This window comes from Amia ocellicauda, chromosome 2, assembly GCF_036373705.1.
Source record: "Amia ocellicauda isolate fAmiCal2 chromosome 2, fAmiCal2.hap1, whole genome shotgun sequence".
Lineage (NCBI taxonomy): Eukaryota > Metazoa > Chordata > Actinopteri > Amiiformes > Amiidae > Amia > Amia ocellicauda.
In genome coordinates, this window is record NC_089851.1 from 1,974,177 (window position 1) to 1,983,596 (window position 9,420).

A 9,420-nucleotide genomic window follows, 5' to 3' on the forward strand; every position below is an offset into this window, starting at 1 on the left:
TAAAGATGGAGAATTCAGGTTCAACAGTTGTGGGGGTTAGACTTCAGATTACATGTGCAAACGGTAAAATCAACAGCCACAGGCTCAAACAGGGTGCCGACCTCGCCGCAGAGCAGGTGCAGGGGCGTCGCAAGGGGGTAGGCATCCTAGGCAATTGCCTGGGGCCCTGGGCTGAGGGGGGGCCCCCAAATGGGGAAACCCCCCCCCGGCCCCTCTCGGTCCACCGCCCCCGCCCCCCCTCACACGAGAGAAAACTCCACCGCCCCCCGTCCCCAGCATCACCATCAGGAATTATTTTGCCTAATTATTTTACATAACCTAGAATCGCCTCTGAGCAGGTGTGCACCCATGTTGAGGTGCTGTCCCTGTGGCGCTCGGCTCCAGTCTTCTCTGAATCTACAGTCGAGATGTTGGAAGCTGTGCCCACAGACGCATGCTTTATATGATAGCTGCACGGCCCGAGCCACCCTGCCTCTGAGCCCACATGACAAACACTCGTCACAGGAGGATGTGGGCGCACCGCAAACCCAGTGGTCATAACAGATGTGGCCCCAACTGCAAAATGGTAAACCATAAAAACAAATTTGACAATTTGTTGTCAGCTTGAAAACTGGATTTGTATTGCCTGCTCTTGGTAGATGGCCCTGGCGCTTAACCAATTCAGGATTCCTGTCTATTGAAGTGTGTACACTAGCAAATCAGAACAGTATATTTATATTGTAATATGACACCACTGATTCAAATTAAAATGAAATAATTTAGTTAATGGGAGCTACAACATCTTAGACCCACAAATGCAAGTACAAATCTAAGATTTAATCTAACACAAGAAAAGTTGCAAAAGAGGAGGCCCCGTGCAAGATAATTAATTTTCAGAGCAATCACATGTATCCTTTACTAGGTATACAGCAGGATCTGATCGGGGCTCTTGAATTCCTCTACCAAGAACAATGTATTCAAGGTAACTGTTTGAAGAGAAACTGATGCCATTACCACACTGCCACATGCAGTTAAAAAATAATCACAAAAATAGAAACCGCAAAAAGCAGACATGTCAGAGGGCAACCAAAAAAGAAACTGAAGCTGAGAAAGGTTTCAGATATAAAGGAATACTGTGGTTTTCTGGGCTTGTTAGTGTAAAACCCAATGATAAATATGTATTTTTCCCATAGATCTATTGGAGCCACTGGAAGAAGATAACTCTTGCAAGAGACAAACCATGTGACCTGTGTGAGTGAATCCATAGAACAGGCACACAGCCCAAACCCTCACTCAGACTCTCACAGCCCAGATTCAAAACCTACATCTCTGGCCTGCCTCCGAGCGCCCTACACAGCACAGCCCCCCAGCAGATCAACAAACTCGCTCCGCCAAAAAACTTTATACACGCTACAGCCATGCTGAGCCCTGTTACACTTGCACAACACACACTTCATAAAATATGTATTGATTCACATTCAAAGTGATTTTTAAATGTAACTGAGAAAATGGCTCTCACCATAGAAAACACCGTCAGCCACCCCCCCCCCCCGCTCTCACCGTAGAAAATACTGTCCGCACGTCTCGCTGCCATCTTGTGGAGGGGCCACCATAAACTCCCGTGCACCACTGTTTACCCTGAGCCCTGCCAGTGCTCTGCCCCTCTGGAGGTCAGTGTGTGAAACAGAAACTAGTGGCACATTAAACACTTCTCTCTTTGCCACAGGAAGTCAGACACTTAAGCTTTGAGTGCCTGTCGAACATCAGTCAGAAAATGGAGTTTGTCCATCTCCTTCTTCTCTGGGCTGCTCTCCCTGGTAAGCAACCAACAAACCCGATTGCAGACATATAGATCCTATGGTTTTACGTGAGTGATGTACTGGAGTCTGTTGAGTTATAGACATTGTTGAAATGGAGTAAAATATGCTGCAGTGCATTGAACAAAGCAAAGGTACTTAGCCAAGTTACAAAACAATGTATGTTTAAGAAAAAGACCCATTGATTGGTGGTGCAGGTAGGAATTGAGTTTGTTCTCTGTAAACAGAGAACGTGAGTAATGAGTCTTTAAGAAGATACTTTCCTGCAAATTGCATAATAATATACAAACTAATAAAATACACTCACCTAAAGGATTATTAGGAACACCTGCTCAATTTCTCATTAATGCAATTATCTAACCAACCAATCACATGGCAGTTGCTTCAATGCATTTAGGGGTGTGGTCCTGGTCAAGACAATCTCCTGAACTCCAAACTGAATGTCTGAATGGGAAAGAAAGGTGATTTAAGCAATTTTGAGCGTGGCATGGTTGTTGGTGCCAGATGGGCCGGTCTGAGTATTTCACAATCTGCTCAGTTACTGGGATTTTCACGCACAACCATTTCTAGGGTTTACAAAGAATGGTGTGAAAAGGGAAAAACATCCAGTATGCGGCAGTCCTGTGGGCGAAAATGCCTTGTTGATGCTAGAGGTCAGAGGAGAATGGGCCGACTGATTCAAGCTGATAGAAGAGCAACTTTGACTGAAATAACCACTCGTTACAACCGAGGTATGCAGCAAACCATTTGTGAAGCCACAACACGTACAACCTTGAGGCGGATGGGCTACAACAGCAGAAGACCCCACCGGGTACCACTCATCTCCACTACAAATAGGAAAAAGAGGCTACAATTTGCACAAGCTCACCAAAATTGGACAGTTGAAGACTGGAAAAATGTTGCCTGGTCTGATGAGTCTCGATTTCTGTTGAGACATTCAGATGGTAGAGTCAGAATTTGGCGTAAACAGAATGAGAACATGGATCCATCATGCCTTGTTACCACTGTGCAGGCTGCTGGTGGTGGTGTAATGGTGTGGGGGATGTTTTCTTGGCACACTTTAGGCCCCTTAGTGCCAATTGGGCATCGTTTAAATGCCACGGCCTACCTGAGCATTGTTTCTGACCATGTCCATCCCTTTATGACCACCATGTACCCATCCTCTGATGGCTACTTCCAGCAGGATAATGCACCATGTCACAAAGGTCGAATCATTTCAAATTGGTTTCTTGAACATGACAATGAGTTCACTGTACTAAACTGGCCCCCACAGTCACCAGATCTCAACCCAATAGAGCATCTTTGGGATGTGGTGGAACGGGAGCTTCGTGCCCTGGATGTGCATCCCACAAATCTCCATCAACTGCAAGATGCTATCCTATCAATATGGGCCAACATTTCTAAAGAATGCTTTCAGCACCTTGTTGAATCAATGCCACGTAGAATTAAGGCAGTTCTGAAGGCGAAAGGGGGTCAAACACAGTATTAGTATGGTGTTCCTAATAATCCTTTAGGTGAGTGTAGTTCTTCAAACACAGAACACCTAACTGCTGCTCCTCACATTGTTATGACAAATCTTGAATGTTCTCTCCTCACAGGATCTGACAGCCTGACGTGTGTGTCAGAAGTAATGGGACGAAAGGGAGAGTCAGTCAGCGTTGTGTGTCACTATGAGCTCCAGTACAGAGACAATGTGAAATACTTCTGTAAAGGGTATTACTGGAGGAGCTGCAGCCCTGTGATACAGACAGACTCTCACACAGCTGGAGAGAAAGTGTCAATCAGGGAGCAGAAAACTCTGGGAATATTCACCTTCACAATGCGACACCTGCAGAAGAAGGATGAAGGCTGGTACTGGTGTGCTCTTAAAACACAGCAAGATTACATTGAAATTACTTATCTCTATCTCAGAGTGGATGAAGGTAAAGCTCGATTTATGCAATGTGTTTTCTAACAGCAGTCACTGCTCTGTATAGAGGGATGGGTTTGCCTGCTTCTGCAGTGCAAGTGCAGATCCTCTCAGTGAGACACGGGGACATTTTCACTGCTGAGCAGCACTGATACAGCCGTGATGCAGTTCTGTATTAACGGCCAGCGATGTCTAATAATTAAAGCAACAATAAACCAGCACCATGTTCTGCTGCTCTGTGTTGGTCATTTTGGGTGCATGAAGAATATTAGCATACATGTTTTGTATGAGATCAGTTTCATGACAAAATGACATGAAAATAACTTTTCCTGATAGATCTGTGTCAGCCATCATTCATTTTTATTTTTTATGGAAACACTTTTTTACATACTGTATTTAACATTTCCTATAGTTATCCTGCAGTTATATGCACAACATATTAATATTGCATATATAGCCTATTGAACACCAGTAACTGAGGCATAGCAATCCATTTACAATGCAGGTGAATTGAGGGGTCTACAGTAAGTTCAGTTCAGCTACATTTCAGTTTTACTCTTGCAACTAAACAAAACCAACAAGCCCAGAAACGTCCGGTAATTTCCTGGTGAAACACAGAGCACACTTCAACCACATCTCTTGGTGTGCAGTTTCCCCATTCTCAATCCTAATTCACATTTCAGACTTTTTCTTTACTTTCATTGTAAATTCAGAGATGCTCCTTAGGTATGCCAGTGATCATCACAGCAATCATAGGAACTTGATCATCTGTACTACATAATCTACTAAGTGTATCAACCTAAGTAATTGGAAACCTCTGAAATGATCAGTTTACAGTAATCCTGAACCTGTGTATGCAGCCCTGAGAGAATGGCATATTAATGATGTCTTTGCTGATAGATTGAGGTATTTATTGATAACAATACCATTGAGATACTGTATATTGCTATTGAGTGGTTACTTGGCCATTCTTTAAAACAATGTTCACAGAGACAGACTATTGTACCCATACATTACTTTAAAAGAAAGTGTCAAATCCACCAGAAGCTTTTCCATTCACCAAACACTAACTGTTATTGCTTCTCTTCACAGGGGATTATGATCTGTCAATCAACAGTCCCACTAACCTGTTTACTGGTCAGAAAGGCGGCTCAGTCAGTGTCTCCTGTCGATATAATCAAAAATACACAAGCAATGTGAAATACTGGTGCAGAGGGAGAGCCTGGAAATCCTGTCTGGAGATAATAAGATCAGAGTCTCTCCAGTCACACAGCAACAGAGTGTCAATTGAGGACGATACAAGACAGAGAGTATTCACTGTGACTGTGAGCAGGCTGGAGAAGACAGACTCAGACTGGTACTGGTGTGCCATAGAGAGAGGAGGAGCTGTTGATGAAGGAGTCACTGTTTACATCACTGTATCTGATGGTAAGAAAGTGACGTCTTTGTGCTGAGCTGTAATTGCCCATTAGGTGTCTACAGGTGGGAATGACCAGGAAGTGACACAGCGTACAAACTGCACAACAGCCTGACACAATCAAGAGCTCATAAGAAAAGTTACTTTAAGTTGAAAAATAAATCCTATATCAAGCAGGTTATGGGCTCATAAAAGTTACTTTAGTTGTTAAGTTAAATAATTGTTTTAATGAAACAGAATATTTATAATTTTACATAACATTTCATAATGTGGTAAACTGTATATCATCAAATGTCTATAGTGTCTCACTGGCACATAGAAACATTGCTCCTCCATCAAGATAGATGGATATTTATATATTATTCAGTCTGTCTATTTATTGTTTCTTCAGCAATAAAAACAACACCATGCCCAACAACAGCCACCACAGCCCTCCCCGCCCCAGTGCCCACTGCAGGCAGCACAAGGACCCCCAGAGCTGCAGACAGCACCTCCACAGACGGATGCTCTGGAGGGGTTGAATCAGGCAGCCGAGAGCCAGTCGTTCTCAGAGCCTTCTGCACTGCGTAGCTGAGCAAGGACAGTTTCACATGCAGTGACATGGATCACTGTTGGAAGCACTGCCCAAGGGGGAGGGGTTTCTGCATGCTTCCATAGGAACCCAATGGAAAACGTCACTCTATCAAAGCTGCCATTGGCCCCTGCGCACGTCACTCAGAACACGTTCCTTCCCACTTCCTGTTCTATAAAATTCAGTTTCGATTCACGAGAGCCTTTTTAAAATAATAGTCATGTTTATATAGTGCTATATATATTCCGAATGCTTGCTGTGTGGGTTATTTGTCCACAGGGTTTTTTCCTTCACAGCAGGAGAGCTGCGTTGCCAGGGGGTCCGCATCCTCAATTATCTACATGACAGGCTAGTTTGTTCTCCTTCAAGGGAGCCAGAACCACAAGAACCTGATTTTAGGCCGCCTCTCCGAATTGGGCCTCCAGGTCAATCGATGCCAACTCAGCAGGTACAGTTACTCGGACTGTGCCTCGATTCTGTTGCCATGCTCGCCACACTGGCGCCAGAGAGAGTTGCCTCCATACGCACGTGTCTCTCCCTCTTCCGACTGAGAGCTCGTGTCAGGGTGTCCCTTTGCCAGAGGCTGCTGGGCCTCCTAGCGGCTGCATCACTGACCCTCCCCCTCGGCCTCCTCCAATTGAGGCCGCTGCAGTGGTGGTTCAAGTCTCTCAGGATGCATCCTCGCCGTGATCACAGTTACTCCGGCGTGCTGGAAGGTGCTCCGTTGGTGGAGGAGCCCTCACAATTTGACCCTCTGTGTGCCCCTGGGGCCAGTCTGCCACCGAGCAATCATGACTACAGACGCCTCCAAGCAGGGTTGGGGAGCAGTCTGCGACAGACATGGAGTCCAAGTCAGGTGGACGGAGCCCGCACAGGCCCTTTCTGTGCCATTTCCTGACAGTCCTACGGGACAGACGTGCTGTTTCAGACGGACAACACAGCATTGGTTATCTATATCAACAGCCAAGGAGGTCTCCGGTTGCTCAGACTGAACTGTCTAGCATGCCGTTTACTTTTGTGGGCGCAGACACGTGCCTAATGAGTTGATGGCTTTTCATCCTCCTCCCTTCTCTTCGGAGCAGGGAGTCGGCTTCACCCGCTCTTCCCTAGGCGGGCCCTCGGGTGCTATTTGGAACGCACTAAGAACATTAGGTGCTAAGACACAGGGCCAGGAGCTGTCAAAGCAGCACCTCTCGCATTGGATTGTGTACACTATTACCATGTCGTATGAGTGGTGGCAGAACACCTGGTGGCCCGTTCAACTCGAGGCATTGCCACATCTTGGTCCCCTTTTCAAGGCGCCTCCTTGGCAGACAACTGTGTGGCTGCTGCTTTGGCTTCGCCGCTCACATCTGTCCAGTTCTACAGGTTGAATGTGACGGGACTGGTCCCTTCCATTGGGAACTGTTGGTTGCAGTCAATCCCCAGTAGCCCACGGGCTCTGGCTCATGGTTTTCTCTCCCAGTCTGCCCCTGTTAAGTGCATCCTGATGGAGTTATTTGAACCGTATCTTCCCTTCCAGCGGACTATGCCTTCCAGTCGAGCACCCACGCGAGCTGCTCCTAGAATTGCTGACAGCCCTGTCGATGTGTTCCCAGGGTCTGTCATGCGGCTTACAGGTACGTTGCAGCCCTGTATATAGTTTGATCATTATTTAATTGTGTGTAAACAGCAGGACTGTGGCTCCGCTCTAGCTTGTGTAGACTGCAGCTAACTGCTGCTGTTCCCAGCTGATGGCGCTCGAGCTGTTCTCGCTGCCTTGCTGTGTATATAGTTCGTTGCTCAGCAGGTCTGTGGCGCGCTCTGGCTGTGTGCCATAGAGCAAGAGATCGCTGCTGCTGCCCTCAGCGGTAAGCACGTGAGCAGGCTTTCGTGTTCCACTGTGTATATAGTTTCTTTGTTAACACAGTAAAGCTAATGTTGCCCTGCGTTAGCCGGTCTAACCAGCAGGCATCAACTGCTCCTGTGTTCCGCGGGTGGCTCATGAGTTTGTTCCTGCGTCCTGTGCTGTATATAGTTCATTTGTACGACATTTTAAGTTGTCAGCACAGTGGAGCTCTCCGCTCTGTACTGTTCAGTTGAGTAGGATGCTCCTGTGCTGTTCCTGCTGCTACGCTATGCATATTGTTGTTTTTTCAGCTCGGCTACTCTGTTGACTAGCCGACTGTGTACTATGTTGATTTTCACTGAGTCTGTGGCCCCAGTCCTGTTGGATCAGGGGTCCACTGCTATGCAAGTTGATTGATCGCACACGCCAAATATTGTGCAAGTAGATTACGGCCTCGCTCCTAGCTGTACTAGTAGAGCAGCTGGCCTTGCTATTGTAAGCAGAGGGCGTAAGAGTTAACCTCTGTAGCCCGCTCTAGACAATTCCCGGTAAGAGCGTGACTGCGGTCCTCGCTCCTGGGCAGCCCAGGTGCCATACAGGGCCCCTGAGGTTACTGTCTGGAGTGTTGGCGAGGCCCCTAGTGGTCACCTCGGGGCAGGCTCCCTTATCAGCTTGCTGCCTCCTCCCTTCCAATGGTTTTGTTATACAGTAACCCCTCTCCCAGTGCTTCCGACTTGAAAGATAAAGATAGGCTGCAAATGCAACCCCGGTTATCTGAAAAAGGAAGCACTGCCCAAGGGTTGCAAGGTCGCGCGGGAGTCCTGCTCCCGGCAAAAGAGGACGAACCTGCGCTGATGTCACGTTTTATAGAATAGGAAGTGGGAAGGGACCTGTTCTGAGTGACGAGCGCAGGGGCCAATGACAGCTTTGATAGAGTGACGTTTCGATCGGGTTCCTATGGAAATGTGTAGAAACCCCTCCCCCTTGGACAGTGCTTCCTTTTGAGGTTGCATTCGCAACCTATCGATATCCATATACCTGCGCAGGTGGGACTGCATGCTGAGTGTGAAGTTAATCAGGTGTTCATCACTGCATGACTTTCTCAGCTAAAACCGCAGGGTCCAGTTGCAGAAAGCTGTTTGAGTTTCCCATTAGGTGTATTTTAACACAAAGAAAACATTCTAGTTGAAGGAAGCGTTGCTAACAGGTAATGGTTTTAGGCAACTGGTCCCACAATGCCAGCATCTGTACCAGGTTCCTTTTCACCCCTCCACTCCACAACTACCCCACTTTCACCTTAATTCAATGTGTTGTGTAACGTCTTTCATGTGATAGTGATGGTTTTAAGAATTTCAGCATGTTCCTCTTTTATTTGATTTTAAATCAGACAGTTGTATTCAAACGCATTGACTGTTTTTTAATTAAACTGTACAACTGTAATGATGCTGTGATGTCTTTTCAGACTGTTTGAAGCCATGTTTGTGTTTCTTACACTATTACAGGAAATGTAACTAATGTAACAAATTAATACATTTTCCCAGAATGTCAACTTTGTTAATACTGTAGAGACCTAGGAAATAGATTAGGTCTGTTGGGGGATGTGGGACTGTGTGTGTCTTTTGACTGACTGTGTATTGGGGGGTGGGGTTCTGTTTTTGTGCTTGTGTTCATTAGTTAGTCCCGGGTTTAGGGGTTAGCCTCGTGCAGGTGGTCGCAGTGATTGGGGGAGCCAGTCACAGGGTACAAGGTTTTAAATTTGGGTGCCCGGTTCCTGTGTGTCAGATTCAGATTAGATTCAGTGCAGACTGAGTGTGCAAGAGTTATTGTTGCTCCAGCCAAGATCATTTTCTGTGTAATAAGGTTCGGTTGCTTTGAACCCTGCAGTCCCTCTGTTTATTT